This window comes from Canis lupus, chromosome 9 (genome assembly GCF_003254725.2).
Source record: "Canis lupus dingo isolate Sandy chromosome 9, ASM325472v2, whole genome shotgun sequence".
NCBI lineage: Eukaryota > Metazoa > Chordata > Mammalia > Carnivora > Canidae > Canis > Canis lupus.
Window position 1 is genome coordinate 6,523,333 of NC_064251.1, and position 13,316 is coordinate 6,536,648.

Below are 13,316 nucleotides of genomic sequence, written 5' to 3' on the forward strand. Positions count from 1 at the left end.
AATACGGAAGGTGGGACCCAGGGAGGGAATGCACTTTCACCCCGCCTCTGATGGGATGAAACTGGGGCAGAGGATTTGATCTTAGAAAGAACTAACTGATTCTTCTTTGGATACCTCTTTGATGATGCTCTTTGATGAAACAGCTAATTGATTATCTTTGAATGTTTCTTAGGAGATCAGCTTCAGATTGATAGCCCAGACCTTTTACCATGTTGGGAATATGAGAAAGCAGGAATCCCAGCTTCCCACTTCTTCCCAGCATTGCACTAGCTCTTGGGGATGGGAGGGCTGGAACCATAGAGCAGATACCCACCCTTGACTGTCTGTGAGTGGAATAACACCCTCCTCAGAGATGTCCTAACCCCCAGACCTGTGAATGTGGTAGGTTACATGGCAAGGGGGAGTGCATGATACAGATGCAGTTAAGATTCCCAACCAGCTGACCTAGAGATGGGGAGATTATCCTGGGCTATCCAGGTGGACCTTATGTGTCACCAGCTGTGTGTGTATAAGTGATGGAGCAGGGGAGAGCCAGTGTCACAGTAATGTGGTGTGAAGAGGACTCGACCACCACTGCTGGCTGTGAGGACAGAAGGGACCCCGAGCTGGGGGGTCTAGGGGTCTCTAGAGGCTGGAAAAGACAAGGAAGTGCTTTTCCCTTAGAGCCTCCAGAAGAGCCAGCCCTGCCAGCACCTTCACTTTAGCCCAGGGAGCCTCATGTCAGACCTCTGCTCTCTAGAACCTTACATCATCAAACTGGTTTGTCTTTTGCCACCAGGTTGGTGGTGATTTGTCTCAGCAGCCACAGGAAAGAACACAGAGCAGTTCCCTTCTGGTGTAGTTGAGGCTGGAACCACCTACACCTCTTTGGGGTCCTTGTGAGTTGGGAGGCAGGTCAGAAGGAGACCAGAGCCTTCTCTCCTGCCGCCCAGCTGAAGAACTTTGTTAGGTTCTTCCTGGGGAGCGGGGAGCTCTTTAAGTACTCAGAGGCATAAATGAGGGGGCCCAGGGCAGACGATGCTGATTCTCCCCTGCCAGGAAACCTCAGAGTGTCCAAGGGGTCCCTGACAGAGTGCCCCGAGGGGAGTGGTACAGGGCAACAAGGGGAAAGGTCTGCTGGGGTCCAGCTCTGCTCACCTGCTGCCGGGGTTGATCACGGGCTGACTGCTGGTGAGGCCCTGGTAGATGGAAGCAAGGTATGACTTGCCATTGTGGGTCTTGGCACAGTTTTGGGAAAGTCTGTTGGATCTGGTGCTAAACGCACAGAGCAGAGCATGGTGTGAGAGTGATGCAGGTGGCTCCCCAGGGCCATCACCTCTCCCCACCCCTAGGGATGCCGCTTTTGTTTTAATGCCACTGTTTAGCCACATTCGTCTATTTTTACATATTATTGGTTTTATAACATACTATGATTTCAATGCAGTTCGCTACCATGGGAGGCATGGGGGGTGGGGAGCTCTGTAGCAATTGCACTCAGCTCAATCTCTGTGTCCTGTCTGGCACAGCTGAGCACGTCAGAACCATGTTCCCACTCCTGGAGTTTCCATCAGCCAGGCCAGCTCCTTTCTGAGTCTCAGCCTTGCCTGACGCAGGCTGTGTGCCACCTGCCCTGAAATGATGTGACCCAGAGCGGCTGGCCCAGAGTTCCCCTGTCTCCCGCAGCTGCCCAGTACCCTCAGCCCGTATGTCTCCTCGGGTCCTCCCTGCTTCCCCAGGGCCTGCTTCCTTATTTCACCAGTCCTGCCAGCAAAGGCTGTCAGGTTGGAGGGTCCAGACTCCAAATCTCTGGCACCGTTCCTCCTGCCCTCCTGCACACATCCACCACCACGGTTGTCTTTTCAGTTAATATCAGCGTATCTCTCCACTACACATTTACACACCATATTTGCATATACTAAGTGAAGAGGCTTTTCTCTGCTTTATAAATGAGCTAATGAACGAGTAGCAGATACATTACCTACCTATTGTCTGTGTGTCTGTATGTTGGAGAGAAGGCTGTCTCTGGGGAGATTTGGGGGGAATGGTCCTAGTGACCCTGGGGCAGCTGGGGTGGAGCCCAGAATCATGGGAGCCCAGAATCCCCTCCAAGGCTTAGAGGCAGCAGAGAGGGGATCCCCACAGTTGGTGGAGCCTGCCTTTCTTTCTCTAAGAAATGGGTTCAGAGTCTCTCCCCTGCTGCTTTGTGCTTATGTGTCCAGAGGAGGGAGGGGGAGCAGGAGGGGGCAAGGAGAGGGGCTTGTCCTGTAGTTGAGACCATCAGGACCACAGTTTTCCTTTTTTTTTTTTTTTGACTTTATTTATTTGAGAGAGAGAGAGAGAACAGGTAGACAGATCAGCAGGCAGAGGGAGATGGAGAAGCAGGCTCTCAGCAGAGAGACTGATGCGGGACTCCATCCCAGAATCCAGAATCTGGGGTCCTGACCTGGGCTGAAAGCAGACGTTTAACCATTTAACTGACTAGGCCACCCAGGCTCCCCAGGAACACAGCTCTCTAGCACCCCACTCCTCCCTGCCTGCCTCGCAAGGCCCCACTCCACTTGGGTGTGCAAAAGGGTAGATGAGCCCGAGAAAATAGAAGTGCCCTTCCCTGTTTAAGACTGTCCTGGCCAAGGCTGTCCCTCATTGCTCCCTCTGGGGAGAGCAGATGGAGATATGCAGACATGCAAGAGCTCGCTCTTCCATCTTTCTAAGACTCATGGTGCCCCCCACACACACTGGCAAATGCCAACGCCCCCCCCCAGGCACAGCTGTAGTCTCAGGCAAGTTTAGAGACTCCTCTCCATCCATTAGGGAAGAGAGAAGAATAGTCCTGACTCCTCCATGGGTGAGTACCAGGGCCCCAGAGCACAGGAGGGAGTAGTGCCTACCTGGGTCGATAATCACGGAAAATTTGTACCCCAGATCTTTGCCAGTTTTCTCAATCCCACACCGGTAGGTGTCTGCATCATCCCGCCGCAGCTCCTCCAAGGTCATGTTGATTGTGCGTATGCCATGGTCATCCTGGATGGACGCTTGGCCTTTCTTCATCAGTCTCTCTGACCCAGTGGTTTTTACAAGGATTCTACAGGAATTCCAGTGCTTTCCGCGGCACCACCACTTCTTGTAGGATTCCCATCCTGAGGTGTACTTACAGTATGCCGTCAGTGTGCCTCCCTCTGGACCTCTCACCTCTGCTTTCTGGCAGATGAAGGAGTGGCCTAGAAAATAGAAACCCAACATTCATCTCCTTCTTCCTTGAGCCCATGGCTGGCCCTGGGCTCTGCTGGGGTACCTGGCTTTGCTCTGACGACCAGCCAGGAGCCTCTGCCCTCTGTGTAATCACCACATCCCACCTGTTCCTTTATTCCTTGCAGTATGTCTTGAGCTGTCCCCCTCTCTCTGCTGTCCCCCTTGGGGCTCCTAGTTGCCCAGTGCAGGGTCCTGTGCTTATTCCTCATCCTACTGACCACCCACCCCTCCCTTGACCTCTGTTAACTCTTCCCGGCAGCGCAGAACCCACCCTGCAGCCCCAGGTGTATTTCTAAATCCCAGAGCAGGTGAGACAGTGGCACCCTTTCCCCAGTCATCCCCTGTCACTCTAACCACCACCTACCTAAAATACCTCACTGTCTGAATCCACACATGACACACACACACACACACACACACACACACACACACACAGGTGATTGCTTGTTATTTTACCTACACATTTGCTCTTCTTTGTCTCCATATGTTCGCACAAGCTGATCCCTCTGTTTAAAATGTTCTCTCTTCTCTGATTGAAGGAACCAAACCCTTATATTCATCCTTCAAGGCTTGGCTCAAACAGTGTCTCTTCTAGGGTGTCTCTGCTTCCGCAGCCAAATGGGTCGTCCTGGTGCCACCAGAGCGCTTTGTCCCTGTCTCAGATGTTGCGCTTATGACACTGAACAGTGGTCTGGTCTTTGGCTCATCCAGACCAGAGACTCAGGCAACCTGATGTGTGGGGTTGAGCACCTCTCCAGAGATCCTGTCACACCTGGTTCTGCTGCCTGTCTTCCTCTCCATACTCTGAGCTTTTCAGCAGAGAGGATCTTGGTTCTAGCAACAACTCAAGGTCAGCTGTGCAGGTTTATAAATGATCCAGATGTCTGACCCCCTACCTTGACTGACTGGGTCTCAGCTGGAGCTTGAGCATCGAGGCTCCTTCAAAGCTCCTTAGGATTCATGCACTTATGTATGTATGTGTGTATATATGTGTGCATGTATGCACCTATCACCTATCTATATATTCATCTATCTACCTATCTTCCACCCATCCATGCATCCATCCATCCATCCATCACCTGTCTAGTGATCTATCTACCAGGAATGGCAAACAGTGTCCTAGAAAATAGACATAATTTTTATTATTTATTTTTATTTTCTTTCCCCAACACTAATATAGCACCTGTCAGGTAACAAAAACATAAAAAAAATTTTTTTAAATGAATAAGCATCTAGATGAGTGAAAGCCCTGCCATTTCCCCCCAGACAGACCGTGTCTGTGTTCCACCCAAGCCCCTGCAGGTATTTCGACCTGAAGCCCCCGTCCTACTCACCTTGAATGATGAGAAGGAGCAGAATCCAGAGCAGCTTCATTTCTCCCCTGCCTGGGTTGTCTCCCTGGTGCTCAGCTAATGCTCCGGGCCCTCCGGGACTGGAACTGAGCTCAGAGGCAAACTACCTTGTATTTCTCCAAGTTAATCTTTTATAGTTTCTCTCATCTATGTTTTAATTTTTTTCTTCAATTCCTTCTAATTTCATTAATAGGAGAAAAACAGTGACATTCTTTGGATCCTGTGACTGAGGTGTTGAGGTATCCCCTCTCCTTGCTCTGGCTTCTCACCTCAGCATCCCCTGGAGTCTGGCCCTGATGAGCTTCTCTCTGAAAAGGGTCCCTGCCCTCTTCTCTAGCACCACCTCCAGTCTCTGCACACCTACTTCCTGCTACCCCCATCCTCCAACCCAGATTTTGACTTCCATTGGGTATTGGTGCTTTTGTAGAGCTGTCTACCCTGTGAGTAGCTCAGATGTGCTCAAAATGCAATTTCTGGTCATCTCCATTCCTCAAGTCAATCTGTCTCAACATCTGGCCCATGGGCCCAGGGCCACCCTCTCCACCAGTGCACACCAGACTAGCCTTCCTAAGATAAAGCCCATGGGGCCTACTTCCTGCCACCTACCACCCTCAGAATGCCTTGTGGGGATAGTGGGGTAGGAGGTGGAGCAGCCAAGGGCTTTGCCAGCAGGAGGAGGAGAGGGTGCTGTGGGCCAGTCCCCAGAGTTCCTGTCTCCTTCAAGGTCCTTCTAGCTGCACCAAGAATCAAATTGACATGAGACAGATGAACAGGAGAAACTCAAAATTAATAGCATACACGCAGGGAATCCACATAGACATGGCAGTCAGGCATAATGGGGTCTGAATATTATCCTAATTAAGAGAAAGGGTGGGGGTTCAAGACTCCAAAGGGAAGGAACACAATTCACTGGAAGATGAAAACCAGTAAGCGTCTGGTAGGCAAACGTTTGCTTGCCATGTAGTTGGGTTAGTCAGAGAAAATTTAAATTTAAACTTCTCTGAAGTTTCACACGTTAAAAGTTGCACTGGTAGAGTGTTTCTTCCCATTGAAGTGGTCTATTAGTCTTGACATTAGGTCAGTTCAGGCAAATTCATTTCAGAAGGCAGCAATGCAGGTGCCTTCTCAACGTTAGGCCTATGGAGTAAGTCATCAGGTATTAAATAAGAAGCTTTTTTGGGGGCGCCTGGATAGCTCAGTGGTTGAGTGTCTGCCTTTGGCTCAGGTCGTGATCCCGGGGTCCTGGGATTGAGTCCTGCGTTGGGTTCCCTGCAGGGAGACTGCTTCTCCCTCTGCCTGTGTCTCTGTCTCTCTCTCTCTCTCTCTGTGTCTCTCATGAATAAATAAAAACTTAAAAAAAAAATAAGAAGCTTTTCTATGGAAATATTTCCCAGAAAAGTGGCCTAATTATTTATGTAAGTACAGCAAGCATAGCGTTTGACATAGCATTTCTGCTTTGCTAGAAATTTTCATAAGGAATCTCCAGATGAACGTCAACCACCTCTCAATGCCAGAAGCCAAGCCAAATACTTGCCATCACACGTTGCTGTAATGCCTCTAGATTTGGATGAATTCCTCTCTTCTCCCAAGTCCCTCAAACATCCTCCACCTGCCAGGAAGTGACCTTCTTTACTTACCTCGTAAACCTGTTGGGAACTCTGTAAGGAAGGTAGCAGTCTAGTATTTCCAAGGGGCTTTATCAGGTCACACTTGATTCTATGCACGTCTCCCCCAAATATGACATGCCAGTCCAAGCCCGGGTAATATAACCAGTGTTTCCAACTGTGTCCTACTATAAAGAGGACAGATTCTTACTAAACTGAAGCAAATAAATAGATTGCCATAAAAATAGAAGAATATTCACTGACATTTTCTGAACTCTAGAGGGTTCAGTTAAGGAGCAAAGGTAAATGTTTCCATTTGTTCAGAAAGGTATATTTTATCAAATTGTTAGCTTAAGAGACAAAGTTTCCTTAAATCTGTAAAAACAAAACAAAATTAAATTAAATTTAATTTAAAAAAACCAAAAAAACAAAAAACAAACAACAAAAAACAAAACAAAACAAAAAAATCTGTAAAAACAAAGCGTTAAAAAAAGGAACAATGTTTCAAACAAAAAGTCATATAGAATATAATTAATTATTCTCAAATTGTTCAGAATTGTGTTATTAATTTTGGTTCTGCTTGAATCCAGTTTTTGCACTAGTTCTGGAAATTTTCACTTTGTTCAGATTTATGGTCTTAAGCTTATCAGAAACCTGTACTCAGAGTTTTTCCCACGAATCTTGTTGAAAAGAAAGCATATTTTCACATTTATAGAGTCACTTGAGTACAAGTGTAACTATCTCTAAATGATGAAAGACTTAGAAATGGACAAGTTTGGAGATCTGCTTAGAGTTACTTCCAGTGCAGCAGACAAGAAAATCTGGTTATTTCTGTGACACACAACATTTTGAGATAATATCGCACCAGGACATCAGACTTCTAGGAGTTCCATATAATTTTTAGGATACAAGTTTTAATAACAGAAATTTGTGTCACTTATTTGGCAATGCTTCCCAGGGAAAAGTACCAAATAAGCCTCATTAGTTTAATTGGTCATAAAATCTCTGAAATGTTCCATGGGCTCTTTAGAACACCTCGATTGTGATCAGAAGACTTTATTTTAAAATTTGATTTTGGGAAGCGTGTCATAAAATGTCAAAAGGGTTTGAACTTCTGATTGAAATAGGGTCACAAATTATTTTTTTTAATTTTCATTTATTTATGATAGTCACAGAGAGAGAGAGAGAGAGAGAGAGGCAGAGACATAGGCAGAGGGAGAAGAAGCAGGATCCATGCACTGGGAGCCCGACGTGGGATTCGATACCAGGTCTCCAGGATCGCGCCCTGGGCCAAAGGCAGGCGCCAAACTGCTGCGCCTCCCAGGGATCCCTGGGTCACAAGTTATTATGAAAAAATATTTAAATTATTCTTTTAACCAAAGTGACAATAACAGAAACTCAAGGCAAGCACAGAAGGTTACATTGTTGTGAGCAAAATGTAACTCCTGTCATATTAAGACTCAGTATTCTTAGGTAATCAAAGACATGATAAGCAGAGGATATTCTTTTGGCAAACAGAATCGTGGTTTTTTTGGCAGATAACTTAAGGGATAAAGTTTTGCTGACAATTTCTTATGGAGGGCAGACAAATAGTTCAAGAAAACTCTGTACTTTTAACGAAGAGAGAACTAAAACTTCGTACCCGTGCACTTTTGATGCGAAACTTATTTCCTTATTTACTTTTATCACAATCTTAGCCAGTATCGGCCACACATAACATTTCTTTCCAAAGATCCTTTCTTCATAAACCTTCTTGAATTTCTTTCTTACATTCAGATTTTGTCCTAAATGTTTCCTCTTGAAATAACCAGTCTCACTTTAGGACAAAATCATTATCTTTTCCCTCAACAAATATGTCTTTCTATTCTTCATACCTTTTTCTCACTAACAGCACATATCCTACTTTCTTCACATATAGAGTTGTTTCCCTTGTTATTTCTAGTAGTCCTAGTTATGTTTATCAGAATTTTAATGCTTCTAAACTTTAATGTCTGGTGAAAAGTATATAATAGCAACTGTGAGCTTGGTTACAGCAGAATTCTTTAGATTGGCAAATTGATGAATATATTTTATAATTTAGAAATGTGTTGTTTTCATGATACACTCTTTCAACAAAGCTTGAAATTGGTTTATTAACAGACACAAATTTATCTTTAGTACAGCCAATTTAAAGGAGCCATCAACTGGCCATTGATGGGTAGGGTCTATTACTAGCAACTCAAACCAATAAGCCTTTTTGTGACTTAACCCAGGACACAAGAGGTGTCCAGAGAGGGCATAGTTGGTGCAGTCTCCATGATCCAGAAGTCTATGCTAAGAAAGCAAAGGCCTTCAGTGCGCAGGCAGTGAAGGTGGTCTAGTGGAAAGAATGTCTCCAGTCTCCCATAAAAATGTGAGACTCCTCCCCTCACAGATCTCTAATCTGTGACATCACATGGGTGCTTCTGGAATGGGACTTTCCAGCACTAACAAGCAATAAGGGTTGAGACTGCAAAGGTTCTCATGGGCCCGGGCCTCTTATGACAAACACCCCTGAGAACTGGCACAACCTGACAGAGAGAAAGAGACTTGGATGCCCACTCTATTCTACTGGCACCAAGGTGTCTGTCTCCCAGTGAGTGCACCCTCTGGATGGTGGAAATCAAAGGAAATATTCTCACTGGTCATGAAACCAAACTCTTCAGACTTAGAAGAAAGCTAAAGGAAAAACCTACCAGGTTGACTAGGCCTTGAGTCTCTGGATCCAAATTAACACCTGGGAGGAATGTGCCATGGGGTTGGGGGACTGTGTACCTTATTGCATGGAGGTTTCCTTGGGGCTGCTGTATAACTAGGGTCCGTCTATTCTGTTCCATGACCAGCTCATCCTATCAGGGGAATCCTTTGGAGGTGGTGAGCACTCTAAGAGATTTCAAGTGATCCTCCTGTGTCCACCAATTTTGCAGCTTTGGCTTCCATAGTGGAACTCAGCAAGAGATGACAAACAACATAAATGACATACCCAAGGAAAACAGAGACCATCTTGGGATGAAATGGATCAGTAACCAAAGAGTAATTAATGGACTTGAACCAAACAGTCCCTGAGCCCAAGGAACTGGTTCCACAGTATTTTCTCTTGCTGATCTAAATTGAGAAAGAGAGGAAAAGGACTCTGATCACTCTTGCTCCCTCTGCCTGAGCAGATAGCAATTCCAGGAGGCTGACATGGGGAGCAATCTTACCTGGCCACGGCTCTCTGTCGGATGTCCCAAGAATGTCTCACCTGCAGTGCCATCGGGGGTGGGCGGTGTTCTTCTAGTTAAAGAATCCTACTGGCTATACCAAGTGTCTGAGAGCGAGAATGTCACACCCCATTCTTGGGGGAGCAAGAGCATTTATCCCATTCAATGTCCTTCTAGCTGGACCAAGAATCAAATTGACATGAGACATTACCAGAAGAAAACAAATTTATTTTTTTTTATTTTTTTATTTTTTTTGAGAAAACAAATTTAATAGCACATGTGTGGGGAATCCACACACACATGGCAGTCAGGCATCATGGGGTACAGATGTCATCCTGAAATAAGAGAGCAGTTTGAGGTTTGAGACTCCAAAGAGAAGGAAAGCAATTCACAGGAAGAGGAAAACCAGTAAATGCTTGGTAAACAAATATTTGCCCTGCCGTGTAGTTGGGCTACTCAGATAAAATTTATCCTTGGCAATGACCCTTATTCTGCAAAGACTCTGCAACTGAGAATGCTCTATGTAGATAAGGGAGGGGCAAGAGTTTCCCTGGAGCTGGCCGTGTCTTTGAAGGCCTTCAGCTCAGAGTAATCTTCATGCCAAAGTGGCCCATCTAGGGGCCGCCTGCCTTCAGCCCCTGGACCTGTTTGTGTTCACGTGTGAGGGCTGAGCCTTCTGTGATTGGGGGTCTCAGCGAACCCTGGGGTTTCCACCTGAGACAAAGAATTTATGAAGGGGGGGGCAGGAACATAGGCTTCCCTTCAAACTTTTCCCTCCCACCTTTTCTCAGGTTCTACTGCAGTGTAATTTGATAAAATAAACCTCACCCACTTAAAGAGCACAGTTTGAAACGTTTTTCTTGTCTTTAGTACTTCTCAAATTTTACACGCGGTACGATTTTGAGGTGGATTTCAGTTCTATGTGTTAAACACACACACGATTCACAGGGAACCACCCTTTGCAAACATGCAAAGCAATGCTATCCCCTCGACAGAAGGGTCTGTAACTAGGACTTCCGTTTCTCTGATGGCAGGCAGTCCAGCTGCTGAGGTTGGGACTTCAGGTGCTGAGGTGGCTTCCTGGGCTGTGCTGCTACGTGCGCTGGCTCAGCTCTATGGAGCCCTGCAGGTGCTCCTCCCAAGTGCCCTGCGTGAGCCCTCCAGGGGTCGGCCTGTGACTGGCGGCGGTCTTCCCCCAAAGCTCTCTAAGTTGGTGCTCCCTCAGGGGCTCTGGTCAGGTGCACACAGCTGGGGTGCGAGTCTCGGTGGTCTAGGGTGCGTTTCTCCAGGGGCTTCCGCTTGTCCATCCCCCCAAACATCGCCTCCCAGCTTTCAGAGCCTCCACCCCCTCCCTTCCTGGTCCTTTGGCTGGGAAGCTTTGCAAGCTGAGGCTTTTCTCTCCCCAGTCTGCCATTTACTTCCTGTGGTTGGGTTTGTTTCCAGGGCCAAGCAGAGAGAGGACAAAGAGACAGAAGATGCAGTGATAGTCATCCGTTGCCCCCCACCCAACCTGCCAGGTCTGGGAACGCTGGAAGTTCCCCCAGGTCTGGGACCAGCTCTGGGACCCTAGCTCTTTTAGGCAGCAAGGACTCTTCTGAGTTCTCGCTGTCGACCCCCGGCGGCTGCAGGTGGAATTGCAGCTTCTGTCCAGAGGCTTGTGGAGACCTGGTGGGAGGGAAAGAAAACGCAACCGAGAAAAGTCCTGGAATCGGACCTCCCTCTTCCCTGAGGTCATCTTTTGTCTGTGCATCCTGAGCTCTTAGGGTCCCTGCTGGGCATATACTTTCAGGATTTGAGCTGCATGGTTCACGCTCAGGCAGGAGGGTGGGGGTGACTGGGTGACAGGTACTGAGGGGGGCACTTGATGGGATGAGCACTGGGTGTTATTTTATATGTAGGCAAAAGGAACACCAATAAAAAATAAATTTTTTAAAAAAAGGAGGATAAGGAAGGAAACATAAACAGAGAACTCACAGCGGCGTTGCTCCTATACTTGGTCTGGTTCCCTTCTCATCTCCCGGTGAGGTTCATTTTGCCGGCTGCTCAGATGGCTGCTCCATGTACCCTGTCTGGGTTCTTAGCTGTAGTCGGGGGAGAGCTCTGTGGCGTGTGACACTCATCTCACCCGAACTGGAAGCCTGCAGCACAGATTTGCAAGAGCAGATCTGGGAATAGGGACAATGGCCAAGAATACAGGAATAGTTAGTTACGCCTACTAAAGCCACATAATGAAACACCAAGGCTGCTAGTTAAAGGTAAGTAAGCACAAGTGTAATGGCTTGGAGAGATTTCACAGTAATTTTAAAATCTTTGTATTGGGGGGATCCCTGGGTGGCTCAGTGGTTTGGCTCCTGCCTTCGGCCCAGGCCGTGTTCCTGGAGTCCTGGGATCGAGTCCCGCATTAGGCACCCTGCATGGAGCCTGCTCCTCCCTCTGCCTGTATCTCTTCCTCTCTCTCTCTCTCTCTCTCTCTCTCTCTCTTTCTCTCTGTCTATTATGAATAAATAAATAAAATCTTTAAAAAAAATAAAACCTTTGTATTGGAGTATAAAATTCACACAGAAAGTGCACACATCAGAAGTGCACAGCTCAATACATTTGCATAAAGAAAACACACCTATGAACCAGCACCTAGATCAAGAAAGAAACATTCCCATCCTCAGGGAGATTCTCTAACTTCATAAAATATGTGGGGAATCCAAGGCAGCTAGAGAGGATGCTGGGGGCCACCTTCAGTCCTCTTCATTCTGGAACATAGAAGACCTTTCTTTCCTCTACCAAGAAGGCACAGGCTGTAGGCCTAGAAGGCATGGGAGGCTCAAAGAACTTGGCACACTGCGACACCCCTGTTTCACACTCTGCGTTGTCCCCACATACTCAGAGCCCCAGTCAGCTATGTTCTGGCTCATTCTCCATCACGTTCAGGCGACCAACAATGATCAGTCATTTGAGGCACGGGGGGAGAAGGACCAGACCAGAGCAGACCAAACCAACACATGACCACAGAGTGAGGAGAGTTTTGAAGACTTCAGCAAGCAGAGAACAAAAAGGAGCTTTTGAACCAAAAATATCATTCCTATACTAAATATTTCCTCCAAATATTGAGAGAGAAAGTAGAATCAGAAAATGAAACTGTCCCAAAAGTTAGAACAAACTCACAAACATGAGAAACAAAAAAAAATTTTTTCCCCATTCTCACTGGTGTGAGGTGGTATCTCATTGTGGTTTTGATTTGTATTTCCCTGATGGCAAGTGATGCAGAGGTGGGAATGTGAACTGGTGCAGCCACTCTGGAAAACTGTGTGGAGGTTCCTCAAACAGTTAAAAATATACCTGCCCTACGACCCAGCAATTGCACTGTTGGGGATTTACCCCAAAGATACAAATGCAATGAAACGCCGGGACACCTGCACCCCGATGTTTCTAGCAGCAATGGCCACGATAGCCAAACTGTGGAAGGAGCCTCGGTGTCCAACGAAAGATGAATGGATAAAGAAGATGTGGTTTATGTATACAATGGAATATTACTCAGCTATTAGAAATGACAAATACCCACCATTTGCTTCAACATGGATGGAACTGGAGGGTATTATGCTGAGTGAAGTAAGTCAGTCGGAGAAGGACAAACATTATATGTTCTCATTCATTTGGAGAATATAAATAATAGTGAAAGGGAAAATAAGGGAAGGGAGAAGAAATGTGTGGGAAATATCAGAAAGGGAGACAGAACGTAAAGACTGCTAACTCTGGGAAATGAACTAGGGGTGGTAGAAGGGGAGGAGGGCGGGGGGTGGGAGTGAATGGGTGACGGGCACTGGGTGTTATTCTGTATGTTAGTAAATTGAACACCAATAAAAAAATAAATTAAAAAAATTTTTTTCCCATTCTCACTGGTGTGAGGTGGTATCTCA